The 20,310-nt window shown below is 35.5% G+C and overlaps 1 non-coding gene across 1 annotated transcript; it reads right to left on the reverse strand.

Annotated features, from left to right (window-relative positions):
* Positions 1-5,110: 5,110 nt before the first annotated feature.
* On the reverse strand, positions 5,111-5,217 carry LOC145033234 (small nucleolar RNA R71). Its single transcript, XR_013677467.1, has one exon. It is a non-coding gene; the product is annotated as a small nucleolar RNA R71 (small nucleolar RNA).
* Between the last annotated feature and the right edge of the window lie 15,093 nt (positions 5,218-20,310).

A 20,310-nucleotide genomic window follows, 5' to 3' on the forward strand; every position in this document is an offset into this window, starting at 1 on the left:
TTTCATAAGTTTCCTCATCATTCCTGCATCATCCTAACAACTGCACCTTATGCATACAAATAATTAATTGCAATTCTTTCAGAATACACACAAATATTCTTATAGAATAAAGTATTCTTGCAGAATGGTTTTAAATATTCTTAAAGAATTTGTAGCCTTCCTCAAACTAAAGCCTTCTTTATCAGATCAACAACAGACTTGAAGTGGCACAACAACCACACAGGAGCCCACTTTTGAGTTTTGAGTGAGGTAGATCGAATCAATCAAGACTTGGTTTTAGATAAAAACATGTATTTTTAGGTCTTGATAAAACCTTAATAATTTTTTTCCATCCTTTGAAAAAGATCAAGTACTCGATTGAATTTGTAGCCAAACTCTGGGAAAACCTAAACTTGATAAAGGAAATTACAGATGATTGATTAAAACAAAATAGTAGCATTACACTGTTTGTGCAAATATTGAATTTGAGAAATTCCAAAACCGTAAGTGACTTAATTTCTTCCATATATACTAGGTTAAGTTTTGGCAATCAAAATTAGGTTTTGAAATCTAGAAAACATAATTCACAATCAAAAGTTAAGTACTTTTGAGATTATGTGCACCAGTATCAGATGTCAATTTGAATTACTAGCCTAAAAAAAAATTAAAAGTACCTAGGATTGAAATTATTTGGTGGCGACGCCCTTTTCATCTTTAGCTATAAGGGTTTAGTCGTGTGAAGAAGCAGAGTAGTAGAAGAAGCAAACCATGAGACGAGATAACTTATAAGAGGGAGAGATTGAGGACTTGGAGGACATAAGGGGAAGTTGTGTTGGCCATGACTGCCTAAAACATAATCGAACCATTTTATAAGTAGCGGAGGAGACGAGGAAGAGGCTACACACGTTTTCCATCAATTCTTGTGACAAGTTCCCTCCACCACCATCATCACCGATGATGATTGATCGATTAAAGAAAAAATTGAGTTTATTAAAAGAAAGAAAATCTTAATAATTGATTGGAGAAGGATAATTACCTGGTAATAAGTTTTGAATCTTGATGATTGATTGTAGAAGCAGAAGCAGAAGCCGTGGATTAGAAACGATGATGAGATAGATTTAGGACTAGGGTTAAGCAGTTGGTCAAAGAGATTTTTATGGTAATTCCCATTAATTAGGGGATTTTATTTTAATTATCATTCTAAAGTTACATAATTTCCCTTATTCAATTTTTTAATTATTTAATTATTCCTCGATTCCTATTGGTGCATTCATGCACTCAATAGTTGCTAGAAACATTTGAACCTAGCTATATATATATATATATATATATATATATATATATATATATATATATGTTTGTAAGTAATCAATTTGAATAAATCATATCAAAACCAAGTTTAATCATCCTTGGTCGATTTGTGGACGAAATCTGATCAAAGGAACTTAACTAAACACAAAAGAACCTTTAAAACTTACTCTAAATATACCGAATTCAAGGTTTTGTAAAGAAAATAACAGTTAGTTCATACACCCTTTCTCTTGATTTTCTTCTGGATTTTTTTTTACTTTTTTTTCAAGTGCATTGTAGTGGTAGTGGTTTTACATTGCTATAACTCCCAACAAAATTTTGGTGAATTAAATTTTAGTATTGGTGGATAACATTTTTTAAGCATTAAACCTTCACTTTTATTCAAACGATTCTACTTACTACTCAGACCTTACAACATAATACCCACTACAAAAAAAACTGTTACTTAGTGACGAAAATAGATTGGTCACTAACAATAAAATGAGTAGTCACTAAATGATTTAGTGACAAAAAATTTAGTCATCACTATAGGTCCATCACTAAACTAATTAGAGACCAAAGTATATAAGTGGTCACTAAATAGTGACTAAAGTGTAGTGATCGCTATATCTGTGATGACCCATTATGTCACAAAAATTAGTCACTAATCAATGAAAGTCCTCACTATTTTGTGTAATTAGCGGCAATAAAAAGTTTTCACTATCTTATCCGATTAGTGACAATAGAAGGCCGTCACTGTCAAAAATGATGGACAAATGTTATCTTTTATAACATGGTTTTTATGTTATATGTATTTTTACCTTGCGTCAAGTGTTAAGTGAGACGCAAAGACATAAGGTGATAAAGTTTAATTTTAGGTGATTAAATCTTATATTGAAATTTGTTACATGAAAAAACACATGACAAGTAGTGTGATGGCTAAAAAAAGGTAGCCAAATATCATCTTTAATAACAAGTTTTTTATTTAATATGTACCTTATTTTACATTTTGAATCCTATATTGAAATTTGTCACATGAAAAAACTCATGGCAAAGTAATCAATAGTCATAATCTGTGTATTGAAAACCTATTTTCAGTTGAATCGGTTTGCTTCTTGGTTCAATCGTTGGTCTACATTTAGCAGTGGTATGCGTTTCTAACACTCGGTTTTGGATTTCTTCATTATTTGGAGTTGTGGCCCAATCATCAGTTATCATGACGCATAGGGCCTTAGGGAGGAAAGGATTTGGCCCCTTTTAGATGTGGGCGCTATAGTTTAAGTGATCCGAGTGTTCGATGGCGATTCGGAGCCCAAGAGTATAATCGTTATTTGTTAACAAAACCGAACATACCGTCTCACACACATAATCACAAGATCATAAGCACAAATAATAATAGCATGAAGGAAGCAAATACGATAAATACATGCAACAACATCTGAGTGAACTCGGATTTTAATGCTTAGCTCCTCACTACTGGAGCCTCCACCCTGCCCTCACGACCATCAGTGATCCTCAGCGTAGCTGGAGTAGGTGAATTGATATGTGCATATCTATCTATACACATAATTATACATCATATCTTAACATTTTTAATTACTTTTATGCCATTTATTGAACAAAATGTACTTAAGATGTTATCAATTGTGTTGCAGTGATAAAAAAATATGCTTGCAGCAAAAAGGAAGTTGGAACCTAGAAGCTAGAAACTTGGACCAATGGTTAAAAATGATGAACAAATACACCTAACACGCCCTGGTGACCCTACCACGACGTGGCATTCTTAAGCTTCCCTGTTAGAAGACTTGTGGAATATGGGATAAACATGAAGACCACGCCATGGTGGCCTCACCACATCGTAGTCCCCGATTTCGGGAAAAGTATAAATTTAAATCATTCTTCTACGAATTGAAGACTTTTTGGCTGAAGTTTCTTACAAATTTTGAACACCAAAGTGTAGAACTAAGTCTTAGTAGTGAATCTACCAATTGAAGCTTGGAAATTGAAGGCATTAAGGCAATAAAACTTCTCATTGCGATTTTCTCTTTAGTTTAATCATGACTATGTAATTGAATTTCATTTTTATATTTTTAGTTGATGAAATCATGGGCTAAACCTCATGAATTTCGTTTAGCCTATGATTATTTGCTAAATTATGAGTTGATTTATGGATTGGATTTAGTTTTTATTGGTTATTTGTTGATCTAGCTTATTAAAGAGCGGCACATACTTTTGATAATTGGTTTTCTCTACTTATTACAAAATTTAATTAAGTTTGTATGACCATCTTTCTTAGTTAAATTTGAATCTTATAATCTTGTGACCAACAAAACTGTAGGAATAGAGTTTTGAATGAAACCTAGGGTTAAGTAGGAGAGTGGGTAAAAAAGTGTAGGAGCAAATATATGACGAAAAAACATATATAGAATCAACTAATCAACTCGAACTGAACACTAATAAACCTGTTAATTTGTCCGCATGATCAACGTATGAATGAGCTTGTTTGCTAAAGGATTAAAGGAGTGAACACGAATTAGGTCATTATAGGAATCGGTAACCAATTAAACTATAATCCATTACATTTCCATGAATCAACAATAATAACAAATAAATTTAAAGCTAGACGAAAGTACCTTATTTACCTTGGTTAATTAATCTTCGTGTTCTTTGCTTAGTTTTAGTGTTAGCTTAATTAGTTAATATTTAGTTAATTTCGTAAATCAAGTTTCTTGTCTTGCAAAACTAGAGAAAAAAACCCTTTTCCATTTTATTAGTAATTAATTAGTAGTAGATAAAAATTAGCTAAAACATCGTTCCCTATGTTCGATACTTGTCTAGTATGCTATACTATCTTCATCAAGGTATGCTCCCTTAGGAAATAATTAGTCACGTTAGTAGGATTAACTAGTGCTTATTAATTTTCGCATCAAATTTTTGGCGCCGTTGTCGGGGGTCGGTCCAGTTTTAGTTACTTTAAATATGCTATTTTATTAGGATTATTTGTTATTTAGTTACTTTTAATTTTGTTTAGATTTTACTTCTTTTTGACTCACTACGGTATGGTAATTTCCACCACGTCGTGGCTTCGTAACAGTAGAACTTTATTTTCGTTTTTATTCTCTTACGCATTTAGTTTTTTATTTGTTGTACGTTTATGACCCGTGGATCATATACACATTTGATCCCACCACTTGAAGACCCGGAATCATCTCTAAGGAAAAACAAGGATAAAACCGTAGGAGAATCTACAACCCCAGAGAACTCACCTTTGAAGAATCTAAAATCGGTCTTTGGCAAGAAGAAGAGGAATCAAGTGGGAGAATCCAACAAAACACTAAAGGACGAAGAATCTAAGAGAAATCCAACGAAAGAGGATACTGAGTATGAAACAGAAAAGGAAGGAAGCGGAACAGAATTTCAAGAAGAAAACGAGCAAGACAGTGAACCTGATAACAGCATGGCGGACATTGCTGACATTTCCAGGGAGGCATACAAGAAGAGAATTCGTGATAACACCGGACCGGGCCTTGTGCAACCCACTATACCAGCCATTGCTACATTTGAACTCTAGGGACACATCCTAGTTGCGCTTAAAGAGATTACTTTCACCAAAAAGGATCATGAAGATGCCTATAAGCATCATTATGGAGTCAACGACATCGGAGAATACTTTAACATTCCAAATGTTCCACGGGAAAAGGTGTTGTTGAGGATGCCCTTTGTGACTTTCAAGGGAGATGTAAAGGATTGGCTAAAGGCACTTCCACCAAGCGTGATCACAACACGGGAAAAGATGTGTGAGGAGTTTTTGGAACTATTTTGCCCGCCATCCAAGATTGCTAAGCTCAAAAATACCATTGGTAATTTTGAAAAACAAATGGGGGATTCGATGTTAGAAGCATGGGAGTGCTACACGGGTGTACTTCGGAATTGCCCCCAAAATGATCTCAATGTGCAATGAGAGGTTTCTATCTTTTATGATGGGGTGAATGTCACAACTAGACAACTCTTTGATTCTCAAGGCCCTTTAACCAAGAAAAATTTCGCAGAAATCAAGGAGCTCATTAAAGAATTCTTTAAACACTCTAGAGAGTACCATAACCTGAGGAATGATGTAATAAGGGGATCGGCGAATGTTGTTTCGGAAGACATGTCGGCAGTTTTGGCAGTGTTGCAAAACATGGATAGGAGGATGACTAAGATGGATCAAACAATCCATACAAAAAGAGTTGGGTGTGAAAAATGTAACGGTCCACATTTGACTAAGGACTGTGATCTTGATTAGTATGGAAACCGAAAGGTTCAAGCTTTCTACTCAAGTGGTGATCGATAAGATGAAGATTGAAGAAAGCCCAAGAAGAAATGGTTACCTTATGATATGTACAAGAAATCCAAAGAAGAGAAATATGAGCAAGGAGGAAGAGGCTTTTACCGACGAGAGGAACCAACTCCTAAAAAAACCCGATTTCGAGTCAGTACTTACTTGTGTTGTTGCGGCATCCGAAAAAAGGCACGTGGAAACAGAAGCAACAGTTAGAGAACAACAAACTATGATGAGGGGGCAACAAACTCTACTAATAAATCAGCAATCTTCCATCTTGAACATTGAAAAATAACTTAGGCAACTAGCTAAGAAAATCAATGACAGATCACCAGGAGGACTTCCAAGAAATACCAAACAAAACCCAAGAGGAGTTCAAATCCAAATTGTAACAACAAGAAGCGGGAGAATAATTACTCAATTAACTCCCATCGAAGGAAGCAACCCGGATGTGGAGCAAGAAATTCGAGAAGAAAGTCAAACCAAGAAAACTGAACAGTCAACACGACGTGGTATTGATGCCACATTGTGGCAAAATCTTGAAAAATAAAACTATTGAACCCGCTAAGCCATACAGCCAACCACTGCCCTTTCCGAGTAGAGCAATACAAGAGAAGAATATTGGAGATTATCGGAAGTTCCTTGATCATATTAAGTCTCTTGAAATCAACATTCCATTCCTTGAAGCTTAGCCAAGATTCCAAAATATGCCAAGTTTCTCAAGGACCTCTTAACAAACCACGAGAAAATGGAAGGTTTATTGAAGGTGTTTACCGAAGAAGAGGGGTGATCCAGGAAGCATAAGCTTACCATGCCAATTTGCAAACCCAACTAGTGATGCTCTAACCGACTCAGGAGCAAGTGTTAATTTGATGCCCTAGTCATTCTGAAGAAGCTTGATCTCCCCGAACCAAGACCGATCCGCATGATCATCCATCTAGCCAGCAAGACCATGACCTTTCCAAGAGGTATATGTGAAGACTTGCTAGTAAAAGCCGACAAGTTTGTTTTTCCTACATATTTCATTGTTTTAGAGATGGAGAAAGACGAACAATTCTCAATCATCCTTGGAAGGCCCTTCTTGAGGACCACCTGAGCCTTGGTGGATATTAGAGAGTCCAAACTCACTCTTCAAGATGGAGAAGAAGCAGTCACTTATGGAGTGAATAGAGCAATTCAACATTCAAGAATAATCTATTTTGTTGTAGACTAAAAAAATGATTCACATTCAAGAATAATCTGTTTTGTTGTAGACTAAAAAGTGATTCACAATTCAACATTCAAGAATAATCATTGTTATGTTATTGATCTTGTTGTTCTCTAATTGTTGCTTCTGTTTCCACGTACCTTTTTTCAGATGCCGCAACAACACAAGTAAGTATTGACTCGAAATCGGGTTTCTTTTTAGGAGTTGGTTCCTCTCGTCGGTAAAAGCCTCTTCCTCCTTGCTCATATTTCTCTTCTTTGGATTTCTTGTACATATCATAAGGTAACCACTTCTTCTTGGGCTTTCTTCAATCTTCATCTTATCGATCACCACTTGAGTAGAAAGCTTGAACCTTTCGGTTTCCATACTAATCAAGATCACAGTCCTTAGTCAAATGTGGACCGTTACATTTTTCACACCCAACTCTTTTTGTATGGATTGTTTGATCACAGTCCTTAGTCAAATGTTTTGCAACACTGCCAAAACTGCCGACATGTCTTCCGAAACAACATTCGCCGATCCCCTTATTACATCATTCCTCACGTTATGGTACTCTCTAGAGTGTTTAAAGAATTCTTTAATGAGCTCCTTGATTTCTGTGAAATTTTTCTTGGTTAAAGGGCCTTGAGAATCAAAGAGTTGTCTAGTTGTGACATTCACCTCATCATAAAAGATAGAAACCTCTCATTGCACATTGCGATCATTTTGGTGGCAATTCCGAAGTAGACCCTTGTAGCTCTCCCATGCTTTAAACAGCAAATACCCCATTTGTTGTTCGAAATTAGCAATGGCCTTTTTGAGCTTAGCAATCTTGGATGGCAGGCAAAATTGTTCCAAAAACTCCTCACACATCTTTTCCCGTGTTGTGATCACGCCTGGTGGAAGTGCCTTTAGCCAATCCTTTACAGCTCCCTTGAAAATGACAGGGAGCATCCTCAACAACACCTTTTCCCGTGGAACATTTGGAATGTTAAAGTATTCGCCGATGTCGTTGACTCCATAATGATGCTTATAGGCATCTTCATGATCCTTTTCGGTGAAAGTAATCTCTTTAAGCGCAACTAGGATGTGTCCCTAGAGTTCAAATGTGGCAGTGGCTGGTATAGTGGGTTGCACAAGGCCCGGTCCGGTGTCATCACGAATTCTCTTCTTGTATGCCTCCCTGGAAATGTCAGCAATGTCCGCCATGGTGTTATCGGGTTCGCTGTCTTGCTCATTTTCTTCTTCAGATTCTGTTCCGCTTCCTTCCTTTTCTGTTCCGTACTTCGTATCCTCCTTCATTGAATTTCATTTAGTGTCCTCGTCCTTCAGTGTTTTGTTGGATTCTCCTACTTGCTTACTCTTCTTCTTGCCAAAGACCAATTTGAGATTCTTAAAAGGTGAATTCTTTGGGGTTGTAGATTCTCCTACGGTTTTATCCTTGTTTTTCCTTAGAGATGATTCCGGGTCTTCAAGTGGTGGGATCAAATGTGTATATGATCCACGGGTCATAGACGTACTGCAAATAAACAACTAAATGCGTAAAGAGAATAAAAACAAAAATAAAGTTCTACTGTTACGAAGCCACAACGTGGTGGAAATTACCATGTCGTAGTGAGTCAAAAAGAAGTAAAACCTAAACAAAATTAAAAGTAACTACATAAAAAATAATCCTAATAAAATAGCATATTTAAAGTAACTAAAACTGGACCGATCCCCGGCAATGGCGCCAAAAAGTTGATGCGAAAATTAATAAGCACTAGTTAATCCTACTAACGTGACTAATTATTTCCTAAGGGAGCACACCTTGATGAAGATAGTATAGCATACTAGACAAGTATCGAACATAGGGAACAATGTTTTAGCTAATTTTTATCTACTAGTAATTAATTACTAATAAAATGGAAAAGGGTTTTTTTCTCTAGTTTTGCAAAACAAGAAGCTTGATTTACAAAATTAACTAAATATTAACTAATTAAGCTAACACTAAAACTAAGCAAGGAACACGAAGATTAATTAACCAAGGTAAATAAGGTACTTTCGTCTAGCTTTAAATTTATTTGTTATTATTGTTGATTCATGGAAATGTAATGGATTATAGTTTAATTGGTTACCGATTCCTATAATGACCAAATTCGTTTTCACTCCTTTAATCCTTTAGCAAACAAGCTCATTCATACGTTGATCAGGCGGACAAATTAACAGGTTCATTAGTGTTCAGTTCGAGTTGATTAGTTGATTCTATATATGTTTTTTCGTCATATATTTGCTCCTACACTATTTTACCCACTCTCCTACTTAACCGTAGGTTTCATTCAAAACTCTATTCCTACAGTTTTGTTGGTCACAAGATTATAAGATTCAAATTTCACTAAGAAAGATGGTCATACAAACTTAATTAAATTCTGTAATAAGTAGAGAAATGCAATTATCAAAAGTATGTGACTTTCTTTAATAAGCTAGATCAACAAATAACCAATAAAAACTAAATCCAATCCATAAATCAACTCATAATTTAGCAAATAATCATAGTCTAAACGAAACTCATGAGGTTTAGCCCATAATTTCATCAACTAAAAATATAAAAACGAAATTCAATTACATAGTCATGATTAAACTAAAGAGAAAATTGTAATGAAAAGTTTTATTACCTTAATACCATCAATTTCCAAGCTTCAATTGGTAGCTTCACTACTAAGCCTTAGTTCTACACTTTGGTCTTTGAAATTTGTAAGAAACTTCAGCCAAAAAGTCTTCCATTCGTAGAAGAATGAGTTATATTTATACTTTTCCTAAAACCAGGGACCACGACGTGGTGATGTTACCATGTCATGGTCTTCATGTTTATCCTGTATTCCACAAGTCTTCGAAACAAATAGGGAAGCTTCAGAATGCCACATCGTGGTAGGGTCACCACGACGTGTTAAGTGCATTTTTCTTCATTTTTAAGCATTGGTCCAAGTTTCTAGCTTCCAAGGGTCATTACGGGGGAGCTATAGCCTTCACTAATGGTCAGTTAGGGTGCAGTGTTGTAAGATTGCGAGGGAGCCATAGCATTCACTGGCGGTAGAGAGTGTTGTAAGACTGCGGGTGATGTAGTGTTCGTAGATTCTTTCAGGTGATTTGGACTAGGGTAGGCTAATTTGCAGGGTTGTGGGAGAACCATAGCTTAGCTAGGATCAATACCCGAGGTGATTGATTGATCAGTTATCTAGGGGCGAGCCCGGATGTGTATAGGAGTTCGGGTTGGAACTGGTAGAGACTGTTGAGCTAAGGGTTGGACGATGCAGGATCTTGTGGTTGAGTAGTCCATGTTTTGTAGGGTTACGGTTGGGTAGCCCTGTTATGGGATCCCATAGGAACCTGGTGGTCAGACCCGGTGTAAGACTGGAAGTCTTAGGGAATCATCTAAGGGTATTTATTAATCGGTCGCGTAAACGATGACGGGAAGTCATAGGGCATTATGCAAATGTCGATTCGAGGATCTATGGATTGGAGTAGAGTAACAATTCGGATTTGGATAGGAACCCACATCAGAATTCGTGTAGGATTTTGTTTCAGTGAGATGGGATGTGAGACATCTATATGCCAAGGGCATCGAGAGCAGAATTCCAGGGTGGTTAACAGGTTAGTTTGACGGTAGTTTAAGCTATTGTGATGTGTCTCCGGTGGCTCCATCTGTAATAGAGCCACAACATCTCAGAATTAGGAAACGGTAGGTCGAAGGAGACCGGGTATGATGTAAGACTACAACTATTCTGGTAGTATTCACCGTTTTGCACCGGATTCAGTGGCTATAGGTTGTCAGCCTATCCTGATCGGGTGGATCAATCGACTGGAAGGAGATTCGGCAATTATGTTTAGACGAGGTATCCTTCGGAGGTCATAGGGGACTGTTGGGTGTGTTTTGGCTCATCAATCGAGTAGGTGTCCAGTGTTTCAGACTGTTGGCAGACAGGTTAAGACCAAGGGGGTCTCCGATTGTTCTTCATGAATGTTGTCATGTGGCAGCAAGAGGAATAGGAGCGACTTCAGTGATTTAAGGTCTGGGTGTGGAAACAGCAAGTTACTCATTAGTTGCAGTTGATCGGTGGCTTTGTTCTTTAGGAAGCCTCAAGGTATTGCGAGTAGCAAGTATTCTATTTAGTCTGGCTTTCTTGTGGAACCAGTTCGAGGATGATTCGATGTGGGCAGTCTATCAGGGAGACAGACAATCTTGAGGCTTCAAATTTCAGATGGAGCAGATGCGATCAGGTTGCAAGGAATTCATTCATTTTCGGATTTCACATTGCTGAAGGTGTCGCCCTGGAAAGGGATTATCAGGTTTCAGAAAGAAGTGTAATGGTAGCATCGAAGGGGCTCTGAATGGACATGGGAGCCGAAAGAGGAGATGCGAGAGCACTACCCGGATTTGTTTGGGTCAGCAGAATTTGAGGACGAATCTAGTTCAAGTTGGGGAGACTTGTAATACCTATTCCAAGTATTAATGGATTTATTTATTTTTAGGGTTTTGGCTTTGGAATCGGCGAGTTGGAGGATCAACTCGTCGAGTAGAAGTATTAATTTCGAACATGGGATCGGGTCCTACTCAACAATTCAGAAGGCCTCGACTCAGCGAGTAGGAGCTGTAAAGAGAAACCCAAACTTTTAAGGGTTTTATAAAGGACTTATGGCTCATTTTTGGCCTCCTTCAGCCACTTTCTACCCAGAGGAGAGCATTTTCGGCCGTAAACCCTCCTTTGTTGAGAAAAAGAGCCTTTGTGAGCATCTTTTCGAGGATTGTGGAGATTGAAGGAGAAGGAAACAAGAGAGGAGTTGTAGATCCAACATCTATATCATATTGGCCATCAGCCTAAGGTAAAAAGTTATGGCCTTTACCCCTAATTGCTTATATCTCTTTTCTTGGAAGTGAATGACTATTTTTGGGGAAAATGGAGTCAAGCTTGAATCTGGACATATGGTTCCAAATCTGGACCTCCTTAGGTCCCCACTAACATAAAGTTGCTCCCTTTATGTGATTCAGCCCCTTTCCATGCAGTAAAACCTTGTATGAAGACTAGTATTGGTGTTATGGCCATCAGAGGCCTTGCAGGCATGTAAAGTTTGCAACTTTACGTGACATCTACAATAAGGAAGGCTACATCTAAGGTTTGGGAATCTAGATCCCACTGGAAAAGGCCAAAAAATGAGAAGGTCTAAAGGAACTTGTCGAGTCGTTTAATCAACTCGACGAGACTGCCAAGGAGTTTACAGCCAAGAGGTTTTTGAGTGGATGGGTTTTCGGTTAGGAGTTTGCGGTTGAGAGTTTGCGGCCATGAACATTAGGGAACTCGACGAGTCACTCAAGTGACTCGGTAAGCTGACGAGTTAAGCAAGAACTCGACGAGGGGCTGGATATACTTGATGAGTTGAGGTCAACATGGACTGTTGACCTTGACGGTGGACCTTGAATTTATCCAGGGTTGACCTGAGGGTATTTATGGGTTTGTGTCAAGTTAATCACCTGATGATTATGGGAAGTTGAGAAGGAGCAGCGTGTGGGATATATTTGACTTCAGCTTATCAGTTCAGCATTCGAGAGGTAAGTCTTCTCACCATACCAAAGGGTCTAAGGCACTAAGGCCGACCCATCTTATGATAGTGGGTATACATGTTGTGTAGACTTGTGTGGCATATTTATGCAGTGATACATGGTAAAGATAGCCTTTTTATCTAACAGTAGAGATAGCCCTTGCAGCTTACGGTAGAGATAACCCTTGCAGCTAAAGATAGAGATAGCCCTAGCGGATAAGGGTAGAGATAGGCCTTGCGGATAATGGTAGAGATAGCCTTTGTGGCTAATGGTAGATATAGCCCTTGCGGCTAATGGTAGAGATACCCTTGCGGCTAAAGGTAGAGATAGCCCTTGCAGATAAGTGTAGAGATAGCCCTTGCGGATAATGGTAGAGATAGCCTTTGTGGCTAATGGTATAGATAGTTTGATAGCTAATTGATCTGTGATATGTGGTAGATGTAGCTTTTATAGCTAATTGACATGTGATATGTGGTAGAGGTAGTTTTTATAGCTAATTGATATGTATTATGTGGTAGAGGTTATAGCTAGTTGACATGTCATATGCAGTAGAGATAGATTTTATAGCTAATATGATTTAAGTTATGTGGATTGTATGTGGGGTATGCTCTGGGGGACTCACTAAGCTTTGTGCTTACGTATTACAATTTTGGTTTCAGGTATCAATGTTTTGGAAAAGAAGAGCTCTGATTGATCGCAGTGTACATACCTATGATTTCCACAATGAATGATTTTGGGATAAACTCTTATAAATGATTTACTTAATGATGATTTGGAATGGTTGAAATAAATGGTATCAATGGTTTAGTTATATTATAAATGAAATTTTTACCCTTGATTTTTGGGTCGTTACACCTCATGTCACGGGTATTACACTTTCATTCAGACTGTAAGGGTACAAAAGTATGTAAGGCCAAAAAAAGTTGTGAAGATACAATAGCTGCACGACAAAACCTGATATTATTATTTTATCTTCTATTTGTAATAGATGTCATTTTATGCATCTTTTAGGGTAGTTTTTATTAACATTTAGCATCATATTTTACACAATTTCATTTCATTAGTTTTTATTAACTGATAGCGTTTTTTTCATTTTTAGATAATTCGAGTGGAGCAATTCTTTGGGAGCAGCTTTGGATGCGTATAATATAGCATTGGAGTTAACTGGAGCTTGGAACTTATGAAGGATTCTAACTGGAGCTTGGAACTTGTGAAGGATTATGAGGAATTCTTGGAAGCTATTTTGTTCAATAAAAATTCGATCGAATTGATCTTACCAAGATAGATTGCTATATTCTAAAGCCTAAAGAATGTTGCTAGCAGCTTTGACCCTCAGTCAGTATTTTGATAATATATCATGGATCATAACTCTGATTCACGAGATTCAAAATGTTCCAGAAAATAGACAAAATTTGGAAGACTTTTGTGTTTGTGAAAAAATCAGAAAATGAAAACATTCGATCAAATTGTTCCTTGAAATTCAATCAAAAAAAAAACTTCGCAGTTCAGTAAGTCACGAAAATCAAAAAAATGCAAAATTCGATCAAAACCAAAATTTTTTGATCTTGTGCTCCAAAATTCGATCGCATTTTTGGGTTTTTTGCTCCTGACGATTCTTGCTCGTAAATATAGTATGTCTCTCTGATCAGACGATTCCAAACTCCGAAAACCCTTCTGAAGGCGATTTCTGATACTTTTCATCACTTTCTGAAGATCCAAAGGTTGTGGATCCTGTTCTATATTTAGTTAGTAAGATTGGTTAGTGAGTTTATCTTTTTATTTGGTTTTAAATTGTTTTTAGCCATGTCTGGCTAAACCCTTGTTTTCAAATCTACCATAGACTAGTACTCTTCATGTGATCAGTTATCAGATTTGGTTTCAGTGTGTTAGTCTAATATTTAATGAATGTTTGATATTTAATTCTTGTTAGTCTGCTCACCGAACTTGTGAGAAGTATTGGGTATTGCTGGGAATTTTACACAGATGTTAATGCAACTTTTTTGATATTAATTAAGAGCTTGTTTAATTAGACAATAAAAAGTAATGGTTAACTGAAGAGCTTGTTTTGGTTAATTTTAACTAGGTAAAAGAGATTACACTAGAGCTTGTTAGTTTTTCTTAGTACCAACTTAGATAGAATGCATTTTAAATTACCAGATCTGGGATGATTGCATGATTAGGAAAGTCGCAGTATAACTAAATTTGCTTTTATTACTAATTTCATTTAATTAATTTCACTACACTTTTAGTTTTTAGCTAATAATGAAAACCCTCTTTTATTATTTATTTTTTAATGAATGGTATGTATCTTACGCAAAAAACTATTGACCATTAGACTGTGTCCCTGAAAATTCGACCTTGCTTCCATATGCTATCATTTACTACATTCGGGCAGTGAAAATAATATTTGCTTAAATCGTGTGCGACAATGGTTTAACAATAAGTTTTGTAAATATTTTTGGTTGGTTTTTTTGTTAATTTTCAATATATATACCTAGTATATCGGGGCGTGTTGTTGTATACCCAATATTTTTATTAATAATTAGTATGATATTTTTTTGATTTTTTTTAAGATTTACCTTTGTTAAAATATTAGTTTGGCAAATTTTTCTTAGTATTATCCTTTCTTTTCCTTCCTATGATTTGATCGTATTTATTTATAACATAGATGCATGGGAAGAACAATATAAATCGAATGTGATGAATAATTTGAATTATTAAAAAATACTTATAGCAAGACTGATATTTTACAACTTGTAATATCAAATTATAATATTATGTTTGATGTTTTTAAAACTGGTTCGAACCGGGAACCGGTTATAACATGTGGTTCAATAATAACCAGTTTTATGCTAATTTTTTGATCGGATTGAAACACACGATACATTAAAAATCCATTTGAACCGGTTTTTTGGATTTGAATAGCTGGGTTTCACATAGGCCATTAAAAATACAGTTCATTTCCAAAGAAAATCGAATAACTCGATCAATCAAGTGTACATAACTTGATGGCCGACACATACCACTGCTAGATGTAGACCAACGATTCAACCGATAATCGGTAATCAAACCGGTTAAACTTAAAATAAGTTTTTAATACATAGATTATGACTATTGTTTACTTTATCATGGGTTTTTTCATGTAACAAATTTCAATATAGAATTCAAAACATAAATTAAGGTACATATTAAATAAAAAACATGTTATAAATGATGACATTTGTCCACCGTTTTTTTACCAACGCACTACTTGTCATGAGTTATTTCATATAACGAATTTCAATATAAGATTTAATCACTTAAAATTAAACTTATCATCATATGTCTTTACGTCTCACTTAATACAAGGCACAAAGTAAACGTACATATAACATTAAAAACCTATTATAAAAGATAACATTTGGCAATCATTTTTGACTGTGGCTCGACTTGTCAAGGTTGTTTTCATGTTACAAATTTCAGTAGAAGATTTAATCACTTAAAATGTACATAAAAAAAATAAAAAATAAAAATAAATAAATAAATAAATAAAAAAACTAGTTATAAAAGACGACATTTGGACACCGTTTTAAGCCGTCATACTACTTGTCACTTTATTTAAGCAAAACTAATGTTAATGTGTGAAGTCTGATTCACAATGACCTTTTACCGTCACTAATCGGACAAGACAGTGAAAACTTTTTATGGTCACTAATTACACAAACTAGTGAGGATTTTCATTGATTAGTGACTACTTTTTGTGACATTATGACTACAACACTTTAGGCGCTATTTAGTGATCACTTATATACTTTGATCTCTAATCAGTTTAGTGACGGACCAATAGTAACGATTAAATTTTTGGTCACTAATTCATTTAGTGACTACTCATTTTATTGTTAGTGACCATTTTATTTTCCTCAGTAACTAACATTTTTTGCAGTGGGTTTTATGTAGTAAGGTTTTATATGTAAGTAGAATCGTTTGAATAAAAGTGAAGGTTTAATGCTTTAAAAATGTTATCCACAAAGACTAAAATTTACTAAAATTTTGTTGGGAGTTCTAGCAATGTAAAACCACTGCCATTACAATCCACTCCAAAAAAATACAATAAAAGTAAAATAAATAAAAAATAAAAAATAAACTAAAAAAAATCCACAAGAAAATCAAGAGAAAGGGTGTATGAACTAATTATGGAGGGGAAGGAAGCTGGTAAATTTTAAAGGTTCTTTTGTGTTTGGTTGAGTTCCTTTGATCAGATTTCATCCATAGATCGACCAAGGCAGATTAAACTTGCTTTTGATATGATTTCATTCGAATTGTTTACGTACAAACATTATTCTTGAAAAGAGATATGGTTTAGATGTAGTTAAATGTTCCAAGAAGCAAACCCAAGCTTTGAAATATGAAAATGGCAGTAGACCTGTTTTCAGTAACCAGGTCTACTAAGAAGGAAACCCAAGATCTTTGGTTCTAGTCGTATCCCATGTTTTGCTTCTTTTATTAATTTTATTTTTAAATAAAATTTTCAAACCAGCACCTCCACTTCGGATTATCTGTTTTGTGTCAACTTGAATTTTTTTTTCCCAAAGCCGAATATTATTAAAAATAGAAAAACCAGTAGTTAGCTGTGCTAAATACAAAGTTGGACAAATCAACTTGATGTAAGAGCATAACAACTACTTTTTAAAATGTAATAGCATAATTACTTTTTGTATCCCCACCCAGTTTCACCAACCAAACACAGAGTTCACATATCAATCAACATCTCGAGGGTTTATATATACATATGATCTCTAGTGTCCTTTCATTTCCTAAAGCTAGATTTCCAGCAGCAAATATTTGATTTTATAGGACCTGTTAAAATATAAGTTCAGTTCAATGGAGTCTTATTCAACATCGTCCACTCACTACAAGGATCGAGGCCTATACAAACGACAACTAGGGACCCTGTACCGACGACTTGTCATCGGTAAAGCTTATACCACGACATGTCATCTATACAAAGTCATCAGTACAGATCCGTTGGTAAAAGTCGAAAATGTCGTCGGGATAGGAGTCGTCGGTATTGAGTAACTAATCCAGACGACAAGTCCAAAATACGTATTTGCAGAATAATATAAATATAACATAACATAACATACCATTAAAATCCAAAAACACTTAGTAAACCTAACATACCATTCAAATTCTACTACATACCATATCATTCATATTCTACTACATAACCAAAAAAGCAAGTTTTTAACAAACATTGTTGTCACTATCGTTCTAGTTCTAGTTCTCCTTTTCCTCCTCCTCCTCATCATCATCACCACCATCACCAACATCATCATAATCATCATCATCATCATCTTTATGTTCATTTGATGTTTCGGGGTTATTTTGTGAAAACATATTGGGATTAAACTGGAATTGTGGCATTGGTTGTGGTTGGAAGTTCGGAATGACGGACGCAAAAGTGTTATTAAACATTTGGTTCATTTGTAGCATTTGTTGTTGCATGATTTGAATTTGTTGGGATAATACAGCAACTTGGGTATTATCTGAAGATTGGGATGTGGAAGCTTTGGAACGTTTAGTATGTTCATTTGGAAATAAATTATTGTTGATGCTTGGTTTCCTTCCAATTCCGCGCATATGCCCACGTCTCTCACCAAGGGCACTTGCGAGACATTGTTCTTCATTTAGCTTTTCATTCTCCCGAAGCTCTGCATCAACATCTTCTCTCGTTGAATGTTTTCCTAAAATAAAGAAAACAATAAAAATACATTAATTAAAAAAAATTAAAAAATTTATACACTACAATACTAATATACCTTAAACTAACTATAATAATAATAATAACATATTTATCAAACAACTTATTAACTTCGTTTATTACTTACCCAAACTACTTCTGCTTGCGGTGTACACCAACCCCGACTTTCTTTAAATCGCATCTGTCTTCAACCCTCGATATGTTGCGGGTCTTCTCCTTTTTCTGTCTATAATAAGTCAAAAACAATTAATATATTTATATAAGTGTTAAAAAAATTATAAAATACAGATAATTTTAATTGCATCCTCACGCCATCTGTCTACATATGTTCTACTTCAATGAGAACTCGTAATTTGAAGTTTGGACCTGCTTTCTTTACATTCTTTGCACTGCTTCCTATAACCCTCATCTAAAAAAAGAAGATCAATCATATTATCCCAAGCTTCGTCGTCCATATCATCCGGTGGACATAGTCTAGCACCTTCAACAACATTATACCCAACAACACTATCAAAATAATTTTTCACTTCATGTTTGTGCTCTTTATAAGCTCTTTGACAGTCGCTCGAACGGCTTCCCACACATATGTACCCCGATACATATCAAGATTAAAATATGTCTACAATAAAAAAAACAAATTTAATTTGTATAAAAAATATATTTAAAAAGTATAAATTTTTTTACCTATAAAAAGTATTTTGTACTTACTTCAATCTCAGGATACATAGCTTCATAGTAATGGAAAGGAACACGTCTCCAAGTCCTATAATGGAGTGGTACACGATCTGCCACAAAGTTTGAGATAACCCTTGTCAACATTTTGCCATTTGTATTTATGAATCTATAGGTCCCCCCTAAGGTTGGCCGCGGTGCTTGAACTTTTTTCGCATATTTAAGCATCTTCCTTTTCCACGTCGACGCATCGGGTTTGCTACATTGACACATAGAACTAAAAATTTAGAAATTTAAAACTTTAAAAATATATCCAATATATTTATGAATTACATGTAACTTACAAGATTGGCAACCTGCCGGTATCTTGCTTCCACGTTTATGTGGAGGTCATTCCCCGCCGTCTCCTCCATGCCCCCTCGCAACATGTGTAGCCATATGTTTAACAAATATTAGAAAATATACTAAACATAATTAAAAAAAACTAATAAACAATTTTAAGCAATCAAAATGTATAACAACCGTAACATACCATCAATCAGAATCATCACTAGAACAATACACATGTACAACATCATCATTAATAAATTCATCATCATTTATAAAATCATTATCATTATCTGAAGAATACGTATCACCACCATCATCGTCATCATTAAAAAAATTGTCATCGTTTATAGTAGGAGCCACACTTGATTCACCATCGTCATCATTATCTAAAAAGTACATATCATCACTGTCAACGGAGTATGTATCATCATCATGATCACCTAAATTGATAGCCAAGGGAAAATCATTTGATCGAGTGTCATTCACCACATCTATCTCATTAACACCGATACTTGGATGATCCCAAAGTTTTCGATGATGAACATCTTCCACAACTCTCCATTTATTATTTCGAGTAGGATCTTGGAGATAAAACACTTGTTTAGCTTGAGTGGCTAAGATGTATTGTTGATCGTCATACCATGTTTTACCGACATATCATTCATGACTGGTATCGATAAGAACCAAATTTTTTTTACTAATTAAACGTCCATCACCTAATGACGCATTGAACCATTTACCACGAAAGAGTACAACTGAATAACCATGTAAATAGTGCAACTCTATGATGTCCTCCAATTGACCGTAGAATGGTGTACCGTCTACTCCTAATGTAAGAATGCCACTATTTTGAGTAGTACGTTGGCGATTACGGCTAAGCACAACAAATCGAACAACATTTACTATGCAGGAGATGTAACAAGTTGCATCTAACGGACCATGTGCCAACGTCTTTAATACGTTAGTACAGTCCGAAGGTGATTCTCTTTCGAGGCGATAAATCTATAAGGAAATATAATATTGTACATTTAAGTAATAATATAAATTAGTTTTATATTATAAATTAGAATATAAGGTATTTACCTTTCTTTTGAACCATGGAGGAAATTCTGTTTTCAAATCACTTTCAGACGATTCTGATTTGAATTCGCTGGATGTGAGACAAAACAATTAGAATAGTTTGAAGATATGATAGCACTATTGGAAAAGTAGTTAATAGA

Source organism: Lactuca saligna, chromosome 2, assembly GCF_052625555.1.
Source record: "Lactuca saligna cultivar CGN05327 chromosome 2, ASM5262555v1, whole genome shotgun sequence".
Classification (NCBI taxonomy): domain Eukaryota; kingdom Viridiplantae; phylum Streptophyta; class Magnoliopsida; order Asterales; family Asteraceae; genus Lactuca; species Lactuca saligna.